The 24,424-nt window shown below is 37.3% G+C and overlaps 1 pseudogene; it reads left to right on the top strand.

Annotated features, from left to right (window-relative positions):
- The first annotated feature begins 5,434 nt into the window (after positions 1-5,434).
- Positions 5,435-24,366, top strand: LOC149211622 (hydroxycinnamoyltransferase-like; annotated as a pseudogene).
- Positions 24,367-24,424: the final 58 nt, after the last annotated feature.

Below are 24,424 nucleotides of genomic sequence, written 5' to 3'. Positions count from 1 at the left end.
CCACCACCTAGCCATTGGAAAGATGTGATTGGACAAGAGGAAGTGTCCACATTTCCCTAATTCCATGACATGAAGGAAAGAAAATGAATTCTTGCTCATGAATTCGATTATGCTTCAGCTTAATGTTTTGTAGAAGTAGAACAAGTATTATGCTTTAGGACATTGCATATATCGGTTTGTTCTATAGTTGAAATTTCTACAAGTACCTCAACACCACACCGTGGAGGATTGCCCATTAGAGGAATTTTGAGGTCTAAAAGGCCTCCTGAAGAAAATAATAAAATAGTATTTAAAATAATAAAACAAGAATTATGAATTTAAAAAAAGGAAACTAGTTCTTTTATCATATTTTCAACTTGTATCCTTGTAAGTTACTCAAATTTCAAGTGTAGGCTTGTAGGTTACTCAAATTTCAAGTGTAGACAACCGTTGGATGTGGAATTGAACATGGTTTTTCATGTATTTTCAATTTTTTTCGATGTAGGTCTTCTCACAAGTATGCAGAGTGGCTATTTGTTGGATGTGGAATTTAATTTTGCACCCAATGGATGTATACAATTGACATTTGCATAAACCTACAAGGAGAAAACCCATAAATAGATTTTAAAAAAGTAGTTTTCTTCTTTTCCCTCCAAAATATTCCCCCCCTGGGGATGATATCATCATCTTGAATCCTATCAGTTCTTTTGAAGTTAATTTTGTTAGTACATTTTTTGTTTTGGGGCTCACTTTTGACTTCAAAATTCCCCTAATGGTTGATTGGTGCCATCAAAGAATCCCTAGGGAGAATCAAAATAGATTTCAGACATACATGGGTCCCTCTTCTTGGGGAGTGGAGGGTCTGCCTTGAATTCCTGAGTCAGGGTAGTGACCTTTGTAGCAAACACAAACGAGGTAATGAAATTGTCCTAAAAGATAACATGATCCCATCACTGCCAAGCAAAAGAAATAAGCAATCAAGGTAGACCTTTGAAGGAAGAAACTTGTTTATTGGACCACCACAATCTAAAATCATCAACAAGAGTCGGGCCCATCCACCTTGAATTGGGATTCAAAGCTCTCCTCAAATGGTCATAGACCTGAGATAGATAATTGCATCTCAACAAAAGGTGAGAATGAGACTCTTCTAGAGCTTTGCACAGTGGACACTGATTGGGACCAGACCAACAATGCCTTCTAAGATTGTCCCAGGTAAGTAACCTGTCACTAAGAGCTAACTACATGGAGAGTTTGGCCTTCAGAGAGGCGTTGACTCCACATTTATACCTCCAACAACTTCTTTCCCCAGTGAATTTTTCTTCTAACCTCCCCTTATAACCAACTTGGAAGTGAAATCTCCTCTGTGGGGATTTTTTGACCAAACAAGTAGGTTTAGATAACTGTCTTTGATATACACATGATTCTTCACTAACAAGTCAATGTACCCGTCCCATTTTTCCTCCATTTCTCTTGCTAGATCCGGGTCCATAGCCGACTTCCATCCAATCCGACCCCTACAACCAAAGGGATGGGCATTGACATATGCTAGGGTAGTAATATTTAGACAATAAAGATAGGATAATAAAGGAACTCTAATCATTACCTGCACCATATTAAGGGGTGTGTTCTATTCTTATTTAATGGTCATCCCCTACATGCCATGCAACCCATTTTCCAATCAGGGAGAATGCTCTTACCATTGCTTTCCATACTACTGCATCTTTGCAGGACTTATTTGGCATTTTGAACCAATCCATAATTAATTAACTTGCACTACTTTGTACCGTAACAAATATTATTCAATATATATATATATATATATGTGTGTGTGTGTATATAAGAAATATTTGTTATATTAAATAATAAGAATATATATGGGATTGTTAAAGCTTATTAATTCAACATATCATCTAGATTTTTTTTTAAATGAATAAAGTAACAACATCTCTACCGTCATCTAAATTATATTCAATTAATAATATACCAACCACTTAAACTAAATCATAAAAAAAAAAACAAACAAAAAATGAAATTGTATAAAATATATAGTTCTTTTATTACTAAATACATGTATATATTACATCTTAATTTCAAATTAAAAAAAAATAAAAAAAAAATAATTTTTAATTATATATATATATATATATATATATATATATATATATATATTCATAATTAATAAATTTATATATATATATATATAAATTTAAATGAGATAAATTTATATAAATATAATTAATATTAAAATGACTCATAAGCTCAAATCATAAATAACTCAAAAACAATGACACAGGGATATTAAATAAAATAATTAAAATATATATATACAAGATGGATAAGGCTGGACAATTTGCTCCTTTTCTTGCTATGTACCATCTTTATTAAAATTTATTTAAGTTGACCAACGCATCTTTATTATAAAGTCAGTCATTAGACTTGAGAAGTTGTATTATCTTTATAAGGTCGGTCATTAGACTTGAGAAGTTGTATTATCTTTATAAGGTCGGTCATTAGACTTGAGAAGTTGTATTATCTTTATAAGGTCGGTCATTAGACTTGAGAAGTTGTATTGGATACGAATTATATCATTTATCAATATGAAGTGTACAAGTTTATTACACAATCAATGAATTGAAGTGTTCATTAAAAAGTTATAAGGAAAATCCTCTTTATCTTTACTGGATAGAGATGGTACAATCATTAGATTTGAGAAATTGTATCAGAAAAGGATTAGTTTATTAATGTGAAGGGTATAAGTTTATTATATAATTTTTTTTTAAAGATGTGAAATTTTAATGGTTAAATCCGTAGGGAGATAGTTATTATTTGTTGTTATTTGTGAATGTAGGTTGATTTATTATTATTGTTTAAAGAAAATCATGTTACATTTGAGATAGGCTTTCATTCTTGCCAAATATCTCTTCATTTTATGTCATTAACCTATTTTCTATAATGAATCTTGTTATAGACTTGAAACATCAAGGCATAAAAATAGTTATTGTAGGTAATAATCTAAATATGCAAGATCTTCGAACACTCAACCAAAAACTCTTAGTTATTATTATACAATTTATGAATTTAAGGTGTGCAATTTGTTTTCATTAAAAAAATAATAATTTCAAGAGGGGAAAATTTTTTTTCATTAAAAAAATATAATTCTAAGAGGGGAAAAATATTTTTTCATTAAAAAAAATATATTTTTTCATTATAATTTAGTGATATAGCTTAATATTGTAAAATTTAAAATATATTTTATAAATTCAACTCCTTAAAATATTTAAGTATTATATAATTTAAACTTAAAAGAAAAACCAAAACAGCTATTAATTTGATTACCCTTTATATTTTACTCGTGCATGACATCTCATCGACATCACTGATGAGAAAAAAACCAAAACAGCTTTTATTTTTATTAACCTTTATATTTTACTGGTGCATGACAGTACTGATGAGATCTGATAAAATCCAATCAACTCGCTTCCTCCACAGTCCAGACGTGAACCCAGTACCCGGATTCGTCCCCGCGACCCTCCGCGACTACCAGGTTATGGCCGAGCGCAGTGATGGAGAGCGGGCTAAACGTGAAGTAACACTCAATGTGGCCAGTGAGTATTCGCATGAGATGTTGACAGGAGGGGGGGCCGTGGAAGCGCCACTCCAAGTCGACTTTCACAATCTTCCCCACGACAGTTCCTAGTATAGACTGGTAGTTTAAAATAATAAAATTTCTGCAAGACTATAATAAATTTGAAAATCTAAGTTGCAGTAGTTAAAGTTTTTAAAATTTTAGGTGTTTTTGATAATGATAAATCTATTTCACTATTAAATTAAACACTCCAGCCATCAAATTTCATCAATTTTTTTTTGAAGTTTACGAAATTTCAACCGGCGTCGGTAGACAACGCCAAAGTCTTCAACTCTATCTCTTACATTAATGTTGTCTTGGCCACGTATTCAACCACGAGTTTTACCATGGATGTTTCATATCTGCAGAGAGTTGAAGAATATTTGGACCTGATACAGAAGCAAACAAATAAATATTACTGGCCTATGAGCATAAAAAAGAATAAAAATAGAGCAGAAGAGGGAACAATGATAGGTCACCCACCCATTAGTGTCTTCTAGGAGCGCCCAACCAGAGAGATGAGAGATTGCAGAGAGAGCATCCTTCCATTCATCAGTTTCTCGTGGGAAATATTGGTTGCCTCCTAACAGCAGAAGGTCTAGCCCTTTCGCTGCACCCTCCGGGCATCGGCGTAGCAATTGAAGGATGGCGTATCTTCCGATCACACATTGGTTAAGGCTAATCGCTCATTGAAATTTAAATTTCATTTGGGCGGGGTTTCAAATTCAAATTCAAACAAGTGTCCCATTAAATGCGTACATTATATAACTTGTATCGTATACCGTAGCGTTCCGACGTCTCACGGTGGTAGAGGCAGAAGCGGTAGGAAATACGATGTCGAACTGTCGCCGGGGGCTTTTTGCCAGAGAGGGATGCCGTCGCCGTGCTCTGTGAGACGTTGGCGGCGGATCCATACTTCGGCAGATTTACTTCATCAATACAATGCCATGAATGAACTGCAAGGTTGGCAGCGGGCAGGTCGGAGAGGGCTTTTTGCTGGGCAGCCGGAAAGGTATGGTCGATGCCGTCGAGGCTGTCGCCGGGCTCTGACAGAGGTACCCCCATAGCATTAACTTTGCTATGGGGGTGGAAATAGGAATTGCCCTGAATCATGAGGACTTCATTGAGTTTATCAGGTGATTTACCGTGTAAAGAATATGCTACTAAATTGGCTTTGAGCCACTGCCCTGACATCACAAGGACGTCATTGAGATTATCAGGTGACTCGTGGAAAACTTGTGATGCTAAATTAGCTGAAGAGGTGGGTTAAGATTAATGGCAACATTTTATGAGTTATCTTATTGAAATATTTTGGAACCATTCATTATTTAACTTTTTCTGTATTCTTCATATTTCCAAAATTCTGAAATCTAATAAAATTAGACTCTAATTTAAAAGAAAATACATATTATTTTTATCAGAGAGTTGAGACTCTAACTCAGCACTCAACAACTTGTTTTTATTTGTTGATTAAATAAGTATTTATATATGACAGAGAAAGTTTTAGAGTTCGATGGGGCGGTGGCTTCTTCAGGAAGCTTGCCCATTTGTCAATAGATTCTAGAACCTGCATTTAAAACTTCTGTTAAATTCTAGCGGCTATAATAATGTGGGTAGTTGGAATTAGTTCCTTCCAACTATTTTATCTAAAATCCTTAGAACAACGTCAACTTATCAAATTTTCAAATACGGATTTAAATCTTCCTGACAAATCTGAAACATTGTCCCACAAATGTTCATGTGAATTATTGTTATTGTGCGTGGCTTTTTTATGCCCACAAATGCATGTGGATTATCCCAAATTGGCAATTATTATAAAGATAAACGCAATGGCTTCGTGTGTGTGCAGATTTATATCTATTATTCTGTGAACGTTTTCTCAGCAATAGGCACATCTGTAAGCTGCCCACGACCATGGCCGAAGAGCCAATAAAGGTAAAGATCTTGAATGTTTCAACAGTGGCACCGGCCATCTCCACTGTGAAGCATAGCATGTTCCTCTCCAACCTCGATTTGATTTTTATTCCCGTCATTAATGCTCATTCCCTTCTGTTTTATAAAATAAATCCAGAGATGGAATTTACTAGGGTCACAGATATGCTAAAGAGGAGCCTGTCGTTAGTTCTGGTTGATTTCTATCCAGTTGCAGGTCGGTTGAGCACCAAAGGGTCAGGAGAGACGCGTCGGCCTGAAATTGACTGCAACGATGGCGGCGTGGAATTCGTTGAAGCATGGATTGATGTAGCTTTTGAGAAGCTGGAAGAAGATGATTTTCGTCACAAAAACTTTTTCAAGGAACTTGTTCCCACCCGTGATGGTTCAAAGCATGAAAACTACGAGGGACCGCTCCTCTCAGTACAGGTATGCAAATAGATTCTACCACAATGAAACAAATTATGATTTTATTGTTATAATCATAATTACCCAGTTTGAATTTGGATTGAAAATAATTTGATTCAAACTTTATAAAAATGACGATAATTGAATTATGGGTAACATACCCAACATGGAATTAAGAGAGTAAGCAATCCTATACATTGTAACAAATATAGGATTCATGCCGATTGCATCATATTGGAAGTGAAACTTGGTAATTGAATTGTGGGTAACATAGGCAACCATGTTGCATATAGGAATGAGTCCTTTCTATTTTTACTGATATGAAACTAATAAGATCTAACATAAATGAATTTATAATATTTAATATATAAATAATATATTCTAAAATGGGTCTTTTCTATTTTTTATTGATATTGTTCACACCTAATCTTTAGTGGTTGGGTAAACTGGAACGTGAACAGTCATCAAGAAGATGAACTGATCCGTCTCATTTATGTATATAAACAATAGTTATCTAATGAAATAATCAATCAGTTTTCTTCTGCCCATTCTGGAGTTACCCTGGCCTGACATGGTATCAAAGCTCAGGTCCCATGTTCCTTTTTCTGGCGTGCCTTGTAACTCCTTTGTCCCATATTCTGCCTTCCTGTTTTAGTGTAATTGCATCCGTTGGTTAACGCCTCTGCCTCTGCCAGCGCTCTGTCCTCAAACGGCTCTGTCATTCTGCCACACCTGCGCTGCCCTGAATTCACCCAGAATCCAAAATCGTTCCAGCGTCTCTGGGCTCTGTCCACTAACGCATCTGCCTGGCCTGAACGTTTGTCTGGCCTGACACGGCTTCTTCTGCCTAAACGGCTTTAATGCCCTCTGCGTGACAACGCTTGTCTCTGACCTGCATAGATCTGACATTTGAAATTGAACCGTCAAGATACCTGAAGCGCTCCACATCAAGCCTCGAACACATCCGGCTAAAGACTGGTATGATCTGACAATAGAAATCTCTGGTTAACCGAAAGAAAATTTAGTGGGGATTTGCCGTCTTGGGTTGTGTTTCCAACATTACGCTTGTTACAGTCATCATGTCGTCTTCGGTTTTGATAAGGATTTGAATTTTTCAAATAATAGGGCTTCAATGCGTTTGTGAGGTGCTGGGTATTAGATGTGTTTGTGAGGGTCTGGATGTAAATTCCCGGTTCATTGAAAGCCGCTCGAGCAAGTTCTTGTTGCTGATAAGTGTGTCTTCATTTTCATAAAGTTGAAAGAAATATAATAAATTGACATGGCGCCGTCTGTGGGAAACAAGTAGAGCTCTGAGGCCGGACTGTATTTTTCGGCATTTGTAGCTCCGCTTACATTGCTGGAGAGCCGGCGTTTGTAGCAGATTGATTATCTGGTTATACAAATACTTTGTTGGATATTGGTTATACAAATACTTTGTTTTCCAATATAATATATATATATTCTGAAATGAGGTCGTCTCTGATGGATTTTGTTTATATATATGTATAAACCTTCGTCTTTATACTACTTAAGTGCGTATAACATCAGAGAAGCAGTCAACGCTGGTGGATGCGTGGATTTGTGGACACAACTGAAGTGTGGTGGTGTTTATTCATGGTGGTGCCTTGGTGCCTGTTCGTGGTTTTTGCGAATCTGCGGGACAATCATAGCCATAGAATCTGTGATATATATGTGTCGTTGCTCGACATCCCACGCAGAACCTGGGTTATATATGCCCCGTTGCTTCACATGTAGACACAGAAATCTGTGAAGAGGAGATTTGTTGATAAGCTGCGGAATTGAGGTGGAAGGGTTGTTCTACTCGGCGCAAGAGGAGGAAATTTTCTTTTCTGAGCATACTGTCTCTGCGCTTGCAAGAGACTCAATCTGCTAAAACAGTGAAGATTGAGAGTTTAAAACGCGCAGTATCATTCAAAATTTTTACATATTGCGCTGCTTTCATAATAGTATTGCATTGATATATATTGAAGTGATATATCCCTTATGCGTTTTGCATTGATATATATTGAAGTAATATATTGAAGATATCCCTTATGCGTTTTTTCAACATAGTAGTATTGCATGATATATTGAAGTGATGCTGATGCTTCTATCAAACGTTAGAGGAAAATAAAGTGCATAAGGCTGTGACATAAGGTTTTTATCAGCAGAGACATTTTTTTTTACAGAATGCATTCAATCATCTCTATGGTAGGGATAGTTCTCACTGGCAAGGAGAACTATCCTGAATGGTCCCGGATGGTAAAACACACCCTCATCTACAATGAGTTGTGGAAGGGAGTGTGTGTCGGAGAAGGAGACAATGACCCAGTACAGCCTACATCAGACAAAGAGCTCGTCATTTGGGATAACAAGAACAGCAAAGCATATGCATTAATCGCAGCATCTGTAAATGAAGAAGTAAGTCGCCATATTTCATCATATTCAACTGCCTTTGAAGCTTTACAAAAACTCAAAGAACTCTATGACTCACATTCTGCACTTGAAGTTGTTCAGCTCATGATTAAACTCTTCACTCTTGAACTGAAAAATAATGATCCTCTTGCTCTTGCATCTAAAGTTAAATCCATAATGCATGATATCAAATCCACTAAAGTTGAGCTGGATATCCCTCTTATTGCTTTTCTTAAGGCACTCTATCCTACTTACTCCAATTATCTTGAGTCTTTACAAGCAAATGGAAATCTTAAAGATATAACCTTTGACTCTCTTGTGAAAAAGTTTGCTGAAAGAGAGAAAGCCTTTGGAAAGAAGACAGTCTCTGAATCTTCTGAAGAGACTGTCTGCCTTGCTCATAAAGAAAAGCATCCTTCTCATGATTCTACAAGAGGAAGAGGTGGACGAAGAGGAAGAGGAAGATACTTCAGAGGCACGGGGGGCAGACACTCTCAAGCAGAAAAAGCAGATCTGCATTGCATTCGCTGCAAACGAAATGGATCACATGATGCTTCTACATGCAAGCTTCCATGGGACAAAATTGAGCAGAGAAGAAATCAGCAGAAAGGTAAAACTGATGATACAGACAAAGGTAAAGCACCTGAATCCACTCACTATATTGAGGCACAATGTAACATTGGAGTAAATGAAGATTTGTTTAATGCTTCACTTACTTCTTCGAAAAATGATTGGCTGCTTGATTCAGGAGCAACCTGTCATATGACTCATAGGAAAGATTTTTTTGAAGATTTCATTGACAATGTTGATGGAGCAGTATACTTTGCAGATCAGTCAAAAATCAAGCCATCAGGGCTTGGCACAATCAGGCTTAAACTGCCTGGTCTTCCAGACTTTCTTCTGGATCATGTTCTATATCTCCCACAGCTCAAGAGAAACTTGTTGTCCTTGGTCCACATCCGCCAGCAAGGTCACTCCATTCATATGTTTGATGGAAAGCTTGAGGTAAGAAAGGCATCTGACCACTCACTTGTCATGAGGGGAATAGAAGAAGAAAGACTTCTTAAACTGCAAGGAACCTCTGCTCATGCACAACATTTCTCATATATTTCTCATCATGAAGAAGGTACACTTCCATCAAGTTTATTATGGCATGCTAGATTTGGACATTTAAACTATGACAGTGTCCGCTTATTAAAGAAAAATGGTGTTGCTGGTTTGCCTACAATTCCTAGAAAACATAAGCAATGTGATGCTTGCATTCTAGGAAAGCATAGCAAACAGTCTTTTCATGATTCACATTCAAGAGCACATGGGAAGCTTGAACTCATTCATTCAGATTTATGTGGTCCAATGCCTGTTCCTTCTGCAAATGGAAATAAATATATCATGACATTTATTGATGATTACACCAGAATGTGTTGGGTTTATTTATTGAAGAACAAATCTGATGCTTTTCAAACATTCAAGGATTTTCATAAGTGGATTGAAAATGATGCACAATCTCATATTGGGTCTATTCGCACTGATAATGGAAAAGAATATACATCAAATGAATTTGAAAACTATCTTCGCCAACATGGGATCAAACATCAAACAACTGTACCTTATAATCCCCAACAGAATGGTGTAGCAGAAAGAATGAATAGAACAATCTTGAATATGGTACGATCCATGCTTTTCTTCAAAAATGTAAAGATAATGTTTTGGGCTGATGCTGTTCTATGTGCTGCATATATAAAGAATAGATGTCCATCTAGTACTATAAGAAACAAGACTCCTTTTGAATTGTGGTATGGACATGTTCCTTCGGTAAAACACCTCAGGATTTTTGGTTCCACCTGTTATGCTTTAATACCAAAGGTACATAGAAACAAACTTGGTGCTAGAAGTCGTAAGTGTATCTTCCTGGGGTATTCAAACACCTCTAAAGCATACCGTCTCTATGATGAAGTAAATAAAAAGTTTGTTGTATCTAGAGATGTCATTTTTCTTGAATCATCCAAATCTGACAGTGTTGTTGAGCGGAAACTTGATCGCTTGGATAGATTCATAAAAACTAAATCATTTCAAGAGTTTGATAATCAGATTCCACATCTTGAAGGGGGGATTCCTATACTAGATCAACATGTGGAATCTTCTTCTGCAGAACAATCTCCCTTGCATGAAACTCCAACACCGGATGATCCTTTAAGTGATGTAATTGATAGAATTTGGAGACTCAATCTTGATTCAGTCCTAACTCAATCAACAGAGCAGCCTGGACCATCTCAGAAAGGTCCCCCAAAGTGGCTGACAAAGACACTTGAAAGTGTTCATCCTGATGAAATCGGAAAAACAGGAACCAAAAATACAAACCGACAAGATGGAGGTGATGTAGATAACTCTAATTCACCTGTTGATATGGATGTTACTTATGATTGTGAATTGAACTTGTCTACAGATTTTGAACCAACTTCCTTCAAAGAAGCTGCTTCTCATGATGAATGGAAAGAAGCGATGCAGAAGGAGTATGATGCCCTCATAAAGAATGGCACTTGGAAGCTGGTTGATCCTCCATTTGGAACCAAACCAATTGGCTGCAAGTGGGTCTACAAGAACAAATACAAAGCTGATGACTCACTTGACAAGCACAAAGCTAGGCTTGTGGCAAAAGGTTTTGCACAGAAGGAAGGGGTCGATTATGAGGAAACTTTTGCCCCCATAGCAAAATGGGCCACCATCCGGACACTCTTTGCACTAGCTGCTCAGAACGGTTGGAAAGTCCATCAAATGGATGTAAAAACTGCATTCCTGAATGGAGATCTAAAAGAGAATGTTTTTATGTCCCAGCCTGAAGGATTTGCTGTGAAAGGACATGAACATAAAGTATGCAAACTTGTGAAGTCCTTGTATGGCCTCAAACAAGCACCACGAGCCTGGTATGAAAAACTAACTGAGCATCTTCTGAAACTCAACTTCAATCATTTTGATCTTGATGATGCAACTTTATTTGTCAAGAAAGTTGGCAAAAAAGTTGTATATCTTGTGGTATATGTAGATGATCTTTTAATGACAGGGAACAATGAAAGCTATATTGCATCCATAAAGAAAGAATTAGGAAAAAGTTTTGAAATGACTGATTTGGGCTATGTTCATTACTATCTTGGCATTGAAGTAACCCAACATCCAAAATCCATATTTCTTTCTCAAAAGAAATACATTGAAGATTTGTTAAACAGATTTGGCATGACAGAGTGCAATCCTTTTTCTACTCCAATGGAACAAAACTTTAAGCTCACATCTATTGAAGGAAAGGAATTTGAGGATGCAACAAAGTATAGACAGCTTGTAGGAAGTCTCATCTACCTCACTACTACCAGACCAGACATTTCATTTGCTGTTGGAATCCTCTCCAGGTTTATGCAAAAGCCTTGTGAGGGACATTGGTCTGCTGCAAAAAGAGTTCTAAGGTACTTGAAGGGAACTCAAGACCTTGGAATCAAGTATACACAGGTGGACGACTTCAGCTTGATTGGATACTCTGATTCAGACTTCGATGGAGACAAAGAAACTGGGGTATCTACTTCAGGATATGCTATGAGTCTTGGATCAGGAGCTGTCTCCTGGAGATCACGCAAACAATCAGTTCCAGCAGATTCCACAACAAAAGCAGAATACGTGGCAGCAGCTGAAGCAACGAAAGAAATTGTGTGGCTCAGGAAAATTCTTGAAGATTTGCAGGTAAAACAAGTACAATCAACTCCACTCATGATTGATAACACCTCTGCAATAAAGTTGGCCAAGAACCCAAAGTTCCATGATCATACTAAGCACATCAATACTAAATATCATCTGATCCGACATCATGTTGAGGCCAAAACAATCCATCTCCGTCATTGTTCCACAAATGAGCAAATTGCAGACATCTTCACCAAAGCGCTTGGAAGAGAAAAGCTTGAAAGATTCAGAACGATGCTTGGACTCACCAACATCCCTTCAGATTAAGGGGGGGAATGTTCACACCTAATCCTCAGCGGTTGGGTAAACTGGAACGTGAACAGTCATCAAGAAGATGAACTGATCCGTCTCATTTATGTATATAAACAATAGTTATCTAATGAAATAATCAATCAGTTTTCTTCTGCCCATTCTGGAGTTACCCTGGCCTGACAGATATGAAACTAATAAGATCAATATAAATGAATTTATAATAATTAATATATAAATAATATATTCTAAACCCAGGCAAAAAAAGTTTTTATGTAAAATTGGACAACTTATCTTAAAGTCTTCCTTTAATGATCCTTCTCACACAGTTATCAAAAATACATCTAACACAACCAATGCTTTTAAGGTTTACGGATAACTACAACCCTATTGAAAATCTTTTCTACAGTAACTAATAATATTTTAGGTTTCTAGTGATTTATTTAAATTGATTTATATATTCTATATTCTATGATACTCTTACACACTGAGTTAAGGGATTAGAAATATAATTCCACTACTTAAATTTTTATTGGGAATTATAATTATAGAATACAAACATTTTTCGGAATTATAAATATTTTATTAAAAATTATAATTATAATGGAGTAAGCAATATAATTATAAAATAAATAAAAAACAATCGAAAAAAGCTTTTGGTAAGAAATTTTTTATTTATAAGAATATTAAACAAGAAAATAAAATTGTTTGAATGTATTGATTTTAGTAGCAGTATTCATGCGAACCATGACATTTAATTCAATAAATACTCTAAGTCTTCTACAAATAAGAATAATTTGACCATCGAAGATGTATTTATGAAAGCATTATTATGTGGTTTTAAGAATCATTAATAAAAGTAAAAAATAAAACTATTCTATGCATTGTGTTGAAACAAGACTGCGATTCATTGGCTATGGCCACCCATTAAAAATAAAACCTAATAAAAAGAATGTCTCCAAAATTTTAGATGACATAACCAAAACCAAAATAAAACCATGAACACGTAGCATATCACATCATCAGAAACACATCCAAAACCACTTCTTTATTAACATAATGTGCCTCACTAAAAAAATACATTCCACAAAAGATATATATATATATATATATATATATATATATATATATATATATATATCTATATATATATATTTCTTTAATTCAATCAAATCTATTAAAAAAAGTTTACTTAATACAATATATCATTGATTTCTATTCATCTATAATTCAATTATATTATTCTATATTTCATAGTGACTTATTTTTAATAGATTGACACACTCTGTACTTTTCTTATAAAAAAGTTAACTATAAATATAATCTTACACTCGGATTTATAGTTTTACAAATATTTGAACATTGATAATTATACTTTTGAAATATAAACATTTTTAAAAATTATGATCTTACACTAGGATTTATAGTTTTACAAATATTTGAACATTGATAATTATACTTTTGAAATATAAACATTTTTAAAAATTATGATTATTTTATTGGAAACTGTAATTAAAATTTAATTATATAATTAATTGCATAAAATTAAGAAAACAAACAAAAGATTATTTTTTTTGTTAATGGTGTTTCTATATATATAATTTTGAAATATAAATAACTTTGAGAATGATGATTATTTTATTGAAATTTGTAATTAAAAAAAAATGTAATTAAAATGTTATAAAAATAACAAAAGGAAAAAAGAAAAAATATTGTTTTTTACTAGTAATGTTTCTATTTACAAAAATATACAGATAAGTAGATAGATATACAACTTGGAATTGTTATAATGCATTAATTTTAATGATAGTATGACATATTCAGTTTAATACTTATGTAATAAATGCTATATATTAAATATGTCTATGTGTATTTATGTAATTATGTAATTAAGTTGATTTCAATAATGCTAGATTGCATTGATTTCAATGATTATATGATTATATGGGTTGATTTTAGAAATGATACTAAGAAAATATAAGTACATTGATTTTAATTTCAAAATAGTATGAAATACCGTTATGTAATTTAACATATAATACTAATTTTCTTATAGAAACAGTTCAATAAAGCGTATTATGAAATATTATTGGACTAAAAATTTAAATCTACCCTAAGTCAAATTAACAAAAAAACATATAACACCAATTTTAAATAATATGAAATGTATTACATATAAAATATTTCTTTAAAAAATCAAATAATTGTATTTATTTTAACATATAAAACATAAATTAAAGTTTATTGATTTCAGTAATAATATATTACAAAATAATTTAATTTATTTATTTAAAAAATAATACAATATACTTTACCACTGTTAAAAAAGTCCCATTATTTTTATTGTTTTATATGTGAGTCATTAAAATATAACCAAAAAAAAGGTAACATAAAAAGTAACATATTATTTTATAGTTGAGTGATTATAACATATTATGTGATAACCATTTAAATTACATTGTTTTTAAACTTGCATTTCTGAATTAAAGAAACGGAGTGTAGATCATATACATCACTTAGATTTTCATATTTATAGCCTTATTTCTTTAATTAACTTTTAGTTACTTTTACCCATTTTGAACATCAAATTATTAATATTTAATTATTTTTAATTTTAAAATATAAAATGGTAAATTAAAAAAAAAACTATTATCAATAAAATATCCAGATATGCCATAAAATTGTTTCTGCTTGGCTAAGAGCTCGTTTTCCTCGGATTTAAGGAAACAGGTTAACGGCCCAAGACCTAAAAGCATTTGGTAGGAGTGAAAGCCTGCTCCCTTACGGACCACCAACGGGTTATTACAGTGATGAATCAAACCAACATTAGCGGATAGCAACCAGAGATGACTGTCCTCAACCAGAGATGACTGTCCTCACTGTTGGTTTGACACCTAAATTTGATAAGTTTTGCCACATTCAGAAAACTATATATATATATATATATATGGACAAGAAATTTTAAACATGAAACTAAATTACAATAAAAAAACAGGTTTTCAAACACTAACACGGAAGCCTGAAACGTGACAAACCTCACCTCGCCACTAGAAGTATCGTTCAGAACATCGCAGTTTTGCCTGCGGCAAGGTGATCTAAAGCCGACGTTGCTGACAAAGGAGGACAATTCAACCTATCTATTGTCAATGGCTCTATAGTCGCAGTTACACTCAGACACAGTTAGCTTGAACTAATAATGTGTATCTAAAATTTTGAACTAAAAAATTTAGCTTTTTATTGAGGTGAGAAATTTATTTTACAACGCATTATAATGTGTAAAGTTATTTGTTTATTATCAAAATTAAATTGAAATTTTGTTCATGTCCACTAAAATAAAAATTATGAAAAATTTAAAAGTAAAAAAAATTAAATAACTATACAAAATATTTAAATAATATCAATTTATAAAAAAATCATATATATAAAAATTAAATTTCTTTTAACTCATATACCCATATTAGATTTATATTTAAACTAAATCTATACTAATTTTAACCACCTAAATAAATAAATACCAACCATACATGAACCTGGCCAATACAAAAAGACACATAACAAAGAGTTTCTATATGTTAAAGATAGCCTATTGCACCACAACCATATTTGATAATATTCTCAACAATTTTTACAAGAATATAATCATCCACTAAAAATCATATATATAACGTCTATGCCTTTGTTTACAGAGCATTGATACCACAGTTTTGTCAGATTTTCCCTTCCAACCAAGTGAAACGTTAAACATGGATACAAGTAACTAGTCATTTATTAATATATTTTCTATTGCAGGAATTAATTAATTAATTGATATAGCTATATTAATAATTTAAAATTTCAGATATTTAATCTGAAATATTTAATAAGGATAAACCGATATATATATTTTTATATTATTTATTTATATTTATTAATTATTTAATTTATATAATTATATCTATATTATTAAATTTAAAGTTATTGAGTAGTTTAATTAGTAATTGAAATAATGTGAAATTTATCTTGTTTTTTCCGAGGAAAAAATACCGCGCTTTTCTATTAATAGAGCACTAAAAAAGCTACAAAAAAAGAATGCGTGAGCATTCAGCAGTGTTTTCAAGATCCACAGAGAAAATTTTCTCTACTGAGTTACCAGAGTTAGCCATGTCTTTTTAGACCAAAAGACATTTTGTGCTCTCCTGTTTGCCAGCCTGAAGCGGCCGTTTCAAAATAATATGGTTTATAACTGTCCCCATAAAGTCCTGGGCCTCCTTTTTAAACAGGAAAACAGCCCAAAAAACAAAAAACATTTAAGATTTTACATAAAGAAAGTATTTAAAACACAGTCATTGCTATCTCAGGAGCATGCTTATCAGAACTGCACGATGAAGAAAGAAAGACAAAAGACTAAGAAAAAGGAGGGAGATCCGACACACGGATCAGGTCCTGAGACTGCTCCGTTATCCTCCAAACTCCCAAAGCTTGCTGCAGACCTGTTTTAGAATACCGGTCGGCCTCTTCATTATTTTCCCTGTAAATATGAGCAATGGTGAAGCTATTAAAATGAGTCTTTAAACTTTTTACTTCTTCCAGCAGGGGCAACAACATATAATTCCTGCAAATAAATTTCTCATTGACCCAATGAACCACATTTGCCGAGTCACCAAAAATCTGAACAGTGAGGATGTTTCTATGGATAAGCCAGCAAAGGAGTAATTTTAAGGCAGATAATTCTGCAAAGTTGTTTGTACCCGACCCAAGTCCTACAGAGGCTTTTAGGGAATGCGAAGGAGTGAGATGGATTATGATTCCAGCTCCCGTGACATTATTCTGGGCGGCTCCGTCAAAAAAAGCGTAGGGGATGCCCTCTCTGATAGTAAAATCCGCCCGCCTGTTTGAAGAAAGAGGACCCTCAGGTTCAAGAAGACTAGCAAAAATAGCTGAGGCTTGAAGGGCAATGACAGGAGGAGGGGTGACCTTCCCCTTGAAGATGCAGCCATTTCGGGAGATCCAAATACCCCAACAGACAATTGGCGGGAGATTTCTCAAATTTTTTTCAGGGTAGTGAGACCACCAGTATTCCCATGCAGCAGATAAGGTTGCCCCATCCCACTTCCCTGAAAATTTCAGGAGTTTATAAGTTTCCTCCCAAACTGTCAAGGAGAAAGGACAACTTACAAAGAGGTGATGGATCGATTCAGAGGCTTCTTTACAAAGAGGACATCTACTCGGCCCCAATTGGAAACGAGCTTGAAGAATATCCCAAGTGGGGATTTTATTTTTTAACGCACACCAGAGAAAAATTCTGGCTTTTTTGGGACATTTTAATTTGAAGAGGGGCTTTGCCCACCAAACCGGGGCCTCCCACCCTTTTCTGCTCATCAAAAAGTCGTATCCAGCCTTTGGGGAGTAACGACCTGTTTCTGCATGAGCCCAGACCAGAGAATCATGAGAGTCCTTTAATCTGACATTCGAACGTTTAAGTTCTTGAATGAAATCATTCCATTCTTCTCGCCAACGAAGATCCAAATCCAAATCTTCAGCTGACTTCCATCCCTGCCCCCAAATGGAAGACAGACCCGGGTTTGCAATCTGATGAAGCTGTTTGATTCCTTTTGCGTCAAGTTGCTCAAGCAAACCAGGAGAAAGAGCAAAATGTTCATTACACCCAACCCAAGGGTCCTTACCAATTCGCACACATTCACCATTCCCCACCTGCCAAGCTAGTCCTTGTTCTATGATTTTAAAAGCATCCAAGGTTGCCTTCCAAATGACCGAGCAGTTTCTCCCTTTTTTGTTAGGGCTTCTTATCCAATCTTCCAATGGGGTTGGATCAATATATTTCCTTTTGACAACCCTGGTCCAGAGATTTTCTGCCACTACTATTCGCCAACCTGATTTTGCCGCCAAGGATTGGCAGAAATCCACTAGCTGTTTGACTCCCCAACCTCCCCACTCCTTCGGTCTAGCGATCTTGTCCCAAGCGACCCAGGGAAGCACAGCATTTTCCTTTGTTCCTGACCACAAGAATCTGCTGCAAATCTGCCTGATTTTATGAATAATCCCTCTGGGAATCCAAGTCAGTGCTGCCCAAAAAACAGGAATGGCTTGAAGGACTGAATTGACCAAAGTCAGTCTGCCAGCTCTTGAGAGCCACTTGTAACTCCAGTGCGAAATCCTCTGCTCAATCTTTGCCACTAACCAGTACCAATCTTGTTTGCGATAAGAGGACGGTTTTAGCCAAAACCCTAGGTATTTGAAAGGTTCATCCATCGGACAGGTTTCAAAAGGCATGATGGATGTAATTGCATTTGCCTCTTGCCTAGTGAAACCCTCCAAAATGTAATGAGATTTCCTGTGATTCACTTGAAGTCCTGTGGCTTTCAAAAACAGGTCAATGATATCTTTAAGAACTTTGACTTCATCTAGATTCCTATTTAAGAATAACAAAATATCATCAACAAAAAATAGATGAGAAATGAACAAATTTACAGCAACCTCCAAACCTGTAAACAAGCCTGACTGTTTTGCTTTTAAGATCAGTCTGCTCAGCCCCTCTGCTGCCAGGAGGAAGAGAAGTGGAGACAGCGGACACCCTTGTCTCAGACCTCGCTGGCTTTTGAAAAATTGAGAGGCCGCCCCATTAATCAGCACCGCAAAATTGACATTTGTAATACACCCCATAATCCAATTTATGAACTCTACTTTGAACCCCAGGTGCGTCAGTAATAATCTTAGGTAGGACCAGTCAATCCTATCATAGGCCTTGGACAGATCAATTTTTAAAACAGCCCCTTTCTTCTTTGCTTGTCTGATACTGTGGATGGTTTCCTGTGCTACTCCGATTGCCTCGTGAATTTGCCGACCATCCAGGAACCCGAACTGCTCACTTGAGATACACTCAGATAGAAAGGGCTTCAGGCGCACCGCAATAATCTTCGCAATTATCTTATAAATTGTATTGCAAAGGGAGATAGGCCTGAAATCTTCAAAAGAAGCCGGATTCTCATTTTTTGGAATAAGTGCTATGAAAGTAGCATTGAAAGAACTGAAAATTTCACCTTTCTTTCTGGACTCCTCCACCACCTCAGTAAGCTCATCACCAATAATATCAAAAAAATAAGTGAAAAGTTCTATCGTCCAGCCATCCGGGCCCGGGCTTTTATCCTTAGGCATTGCCTTAATAACACGTTCAACTTCCTCCTTGTCCACTTCTCTAAAGAGGAACTCTGCATCTTCTTCATCCACAAATCTTGGAAAGGCTTGAGCTGTTCTAATAATTTCAGCCAAAGAGATCCCCCCAGGATTAGAAAAGAGGGCTTGAAAATGATTCTTCCCCAAAGAAGAGATTGCTTCAAAAGAGGACACCTCCCTGCCTTCGGGGTCTCTCATCTTCCAGATGGTGTTTGCAATTTTCCGTCCTTTTGCATAATTGTGAAAAAACTTAGTATTTTCATCCCCTGCTTTTAACCAAATGGCCCTACTTTTCAATCTCCACTCCTCTTCTTTCTCCAACAAAATCTTTGCTCTGCCCCTCTCTAAAGACAATATTTTCTCTTTTGAATCCTGAGACGCATAGGCATCTGAGTCAGGGTCTTCAAGAATCCCAAGAGCCTCCTCAATCTTTACCAACTCCTCATCCTGTTTCCTCCTTCTCTCAGAAGCCCAATCAATGGTAGCTCTCTTAAGCCTTTTCAGATTCTCCATAAAATGACCTCCTTTGTTGACCTGAGAATTTGGACCCAAATGTCTCCAGGTGCTTTTGAAAAGTTGTTGATAGGACTCCTCCTGTAGCCAAGAAGCATTAAATTTGAAAGGAGTAGCCGGCTTTGCAGGGGGCTTAGAGAGTTCAAGGAAAATTGGGAAATGATTCGAGTTTCCCCCATCCCCCACCCATTGTCGGAACAAAGGTATAAAAGTCGCCAGCGTTTCATTTATGAGGAAACGATCCAATCTCTTAGCTACCCTATCTTCGCCCGTTCTTCTGTTCCTCCAGGTCGGCTTTGCCTTTATAATATTAACATCAATCAACTTTGCATTCTGGAGGGCCTTTGAGAAGAAATCAGATAAAGGATCTTCCCTCGCGGAGGGTCCCCAAGCTTCCGCCATCCCCAAGGAGAAATTTAAATCACCCCCAATAATCAAATTCTTATTCCATAGGATCTCTTTTGATAGAAAAATATTCCAAAAAGAAACTCTGCCCTGGCAAGGACCATATATGTTAATAAGCATCAGAGGCTGGTCAAACTCAGTCGAGAGAGCCTCCACACCCAAAACATGATCCGAACCCCAACTGTTTTGAATCTTTAATCTCCCGACCCTGAAACCTATAGCAAGGCCTCCAGAGTGACCAGCAGCGTCGAGTGCAGTAAAAGACCACCCCGGTAAAAGAGAACGCAATGAGGATTCGACATCGGTTCCCTTGCCCAAGGTTTCCTGAAGAAAAACAAAATCCGGATGATGTCGAGTAATGAGATCTTTTAGCGCTAGTTTTTTGGGCTTACTAGCTAAACCCCTACAGTTCCAGGACAGACAGATCATTTAAAAACCGCCTCAGGGGTTTTCGCTGCTCTAAGCGCCCCAGGAATCGTCATTTGCTTCCCATCAGCCACATCAAACTTTGCCTTAACTTGAGTCTTTGATAATAAAGATTTCCTACCTCTACCTTTCTTAGAAGGACCCCTAGAAGACTCAGGACTTAGACCGCCCACCGATTCCTGAAAATCATTGTTTAGTGCAGAGGGCTTATGGAGGGACCTTAAGTTATAGTGACGGGTGGCAGAGGGACAACCCTTTCCCAGGTTGTTCTTTGGAAACACCTCACTGTTCAGATTTAAAGACGGGATGGCTTCCGACAAAGACTCTATGTTATGAGAGAGTTCTTCTGAATTTTGCAACTTGGAAGAGATTGCCACCTTATCATCATTACACGAAACAGAATTTACAGGGAACATAAAAGAAGAGAACTGCATACCGGGAGCTGGATCCTCCAAAGGTCCAGCCGACTCTGCCGCAGGGGTCGCTCGACCTGACTGATCATCCGATCGGTGATCGGGGCTCTCCTCCTTCTGCTGCTCATCCTCGACTGCTTGGGAGGAAGGGGTTCCGTCCTGGTGGTCCTCCTCAGGGACTTCCTCTTTCTTTTGAGATTTGGGTGATCCCGACAAGTCCTCCCAATCCTCCACCTTCTGCTGAAACCCCCTTCTTCTTTTCCCCAAAGGGCAGTCCCTCGCTAAATGCCCGCATTCATGGCAAACATGACATCTGAAGGGGAAGAGTTCATAGTCTAGCATTTGTTCATAGACAAATTCCTTGTATTGCAGAGGAAACGATTCCACAAGTCCTTCAGATGGATTGAGCCTCACCAGAATCCTTGCAACCCCCCTTTCAAAGGTATGCAGATAAGATCTATCCACATCCAGAAAAGTACCTAAATGGTTTCCTATCGATTTGAAGACTGAGTCCACCCATAGGTACGGCGGAAGATTTGGGGCCCGAACCCAAACAGGAAATTCATCAACTTTCTCCTTCGCTGCATCAAACATGGGGGTCCATCGTTTGAAGAAAACCGGTCTGTTTCCAAAAGCCCAATTCCGAGCTTCAACCCATTCCATGGCTTCCTTTGAGTCGAATTTCACCCTGAACCATCCTTTAAGCAGCGTATCAGTTCTAAAGGACTTTGCTGGTGTCTCCCGCCATTGACTCTCCGCCCACTGCCTTAAAAATTTACCAGATACGTACCTCCCTCTTGCTCTGCCAACAAGAGTGCATTCAGCAACCTCCAATGCTTCTTCGACCTGGACATCCATGCCCAGAACCAGATTTGAAACCCGCTTCTTTTTCCACTCTTTTGCCTTCTTTCTTTTTTCCTCTACTTTCTCTATTGCCGGCTCCGGAGCCTTTCCCTCATCAGACGAAAGTAGGCCGTCCTCCTCCCGCACAAGGGTTTTCCCAACGCCCTTGGGGTTTTGGTTTTCATTGGCCAGTGATGGATCAACCAGACCCTCCACAGGGCTGCCCGCCTCTCCTAGAGCTGAATGTCCATCATGCAAAGATTTTTCGAGCTGCGGAGGGTTTGAGAGGACCCCCGCAGGCGAAGGATTGTAGAGACCCGCATTACCCTCTTCCCTATCAAATATACCCGGCAGCCGATCGTTCGAAAGCAACTTTCTTTTTACCTTCTCCTGAGAAAACTGTTCTCCCGAAACTTTCCCCACCCCCTGTACGCCACCCACCGTTCTCCATACTCCATGAATTTGGGGAAAATTGATTATGTCCTCGAGACCGCCCGATGAAACAATGTTTTTTGCAGGAGAGAAAGCCTTACCAACCGGAGGAGGGCCAAACTTGTCCTTCGGCGGGCCGAGATGATGGTGAGGGCTTAAAGGCTCCGAAAGCCTTCCTCCTCCCCCACAGCTGCTCGAGAGTTCCAAACTCTCTTCCAAGAGCCCCTTGACCGGATTGTGACGCCACGAGACTCCTCCCGGAAAAAACGCACCAGAGAAACTGTTCGAATGCTCAACAATTTCACTAATATTCTTCTCCGTGACTTCCTTGCCCCAAACAGTAAGTATATCTTCAGGGGCCGGGTCCAGGTCAACCGAATCACTAGTAATTACCATGGTTAAAAGCGCCCCGTAAAAAACTGTAACCGACTTGCGCTCAAAGCCCGAAAGGGAAACTGCACAAAACCGCCTCCGAGTGCCGTTTCAGGGTAAAACCACAGGTTGAAAACCTTCCCGAGAGAATGAAACCGTAACCAAACCGCCGTGTTCAGAAACCCGAAAAAGCTCCTGCAGGGAAAAGGAAACCTCCGTTTGTCGCTGTCGATTAACCCGCTTTCCACCCGATCCCAGCTGTCACTAGCTACCGAAACCTGCCATGTCCGTCCTTGATGGATCTGCCAGCTAGCCCATAGCCTGTACCCTCGCTGACTTCTCTGCGCCATCTGCTTCAGCTAGGCCCTAGGCCTAGGGTTCCTAGATCAAACCCTAGCGGAGCCATCTCTACTCCTCTCATCGAATAATATGAACACTTATTGCGTTGAGAGGCACTCTCCCCTGTGAAATTTATCTTGTTGCAGATGTAATTTAAAAAATAAATAATAATAAATCTAGAAATAAAAATTCTTAATAATTAAATTTATTAAATAATTTTACAAACCGGAGAACCTGAGATAAATCCCAGAGGTGAAGTTTCTTAATAATTAGATGTCAAGTAAGTGGTTGGAGTCCTCTGAATTAAATAATAATAATAATATTGTTATTAAATTTGAAATAATAACATTGTATAAAACCGATACATTCATCTCCAACTACTTAGTTAAATGCCTCACTTAGTCTCGTCTCGTGGGATTTTTACTCTACCCTAAATAAAATTCAATACATAGACACCATGATCTCCTTGAATATTCCGTTAATTGCTACTATCGGCGATATCAAGGGAGCGTAGATTTTGAAGTTCATGCGCGATGATTTACAGCCCGAGAGTGCGGAAATTAACGTAAGCAAAAGCGATGCGGACGTTATTACTAAGAACAATGTCCAGGGATCCGTGAATGACCAAACAGAGGACTTCGAGATTTCACGTTTTCATTTTAATGCAGAAATGATAGGGAAGCTGAAGGAACGAGCCGGGGCTCTGAGTTCGTTTGTTGCAGTCAGCGCGCATTTTTGGAGATGCGTAACGACAGCTCGAGAAGTTCCAGAGAATGAGCCCGTTGATTTTGGAATGATGACTAATAGCAGAGGCCGAGTAAAACCGCCGTTACCCCCATCTTTTTTTGGGAACTGCGTATCCATGGGCATTGCCCGAACCAGAGCGAAACAGCTTCTGGGGCAAGATATCCGCTTCGCTGCCGCTCTCATCCAGGAACTCATCAAGTCCTGCATAGCGGAGGAGCAGCTCAATATTATGATAGATTGGGTTGACTGCCGCCTTCGAAGCGGGAGCCCTCTCTCAAGTTTATTACCAGAAACCTCAGGAGGCCGTTACTTTGTTGGGACGAGGATTCTCCCAAATTTCCTGTTTATGAAATAGACTATGGATGGGGAAGCCATTGAATGCCCACACATCAGCGATATAGATAAAATGTGAACAGAATTGAAAAGAAAGAGATGT

Source organism: Pinus tabuliformis, chromosome 1_1, assembly GCF_031772625.1.
Source record: "Pinus tabuliformis cultivar Carrire ecotype Pingquan chromosome 1_1, CPIR1, whole genome shotgun sequence".
Classification (NCBI taxonomy): Eukaryota; Viridiplantae; Streptophyta; class Pinopsida; order Pinales; family Pinaceae; genus Pinus; species Pinus tabuliformis.
The sequence above is the reverse complement of the archived record's forward strand: the minus strand, read 5'-3'. Positions and strand labels throughout refer to the sequence as shown.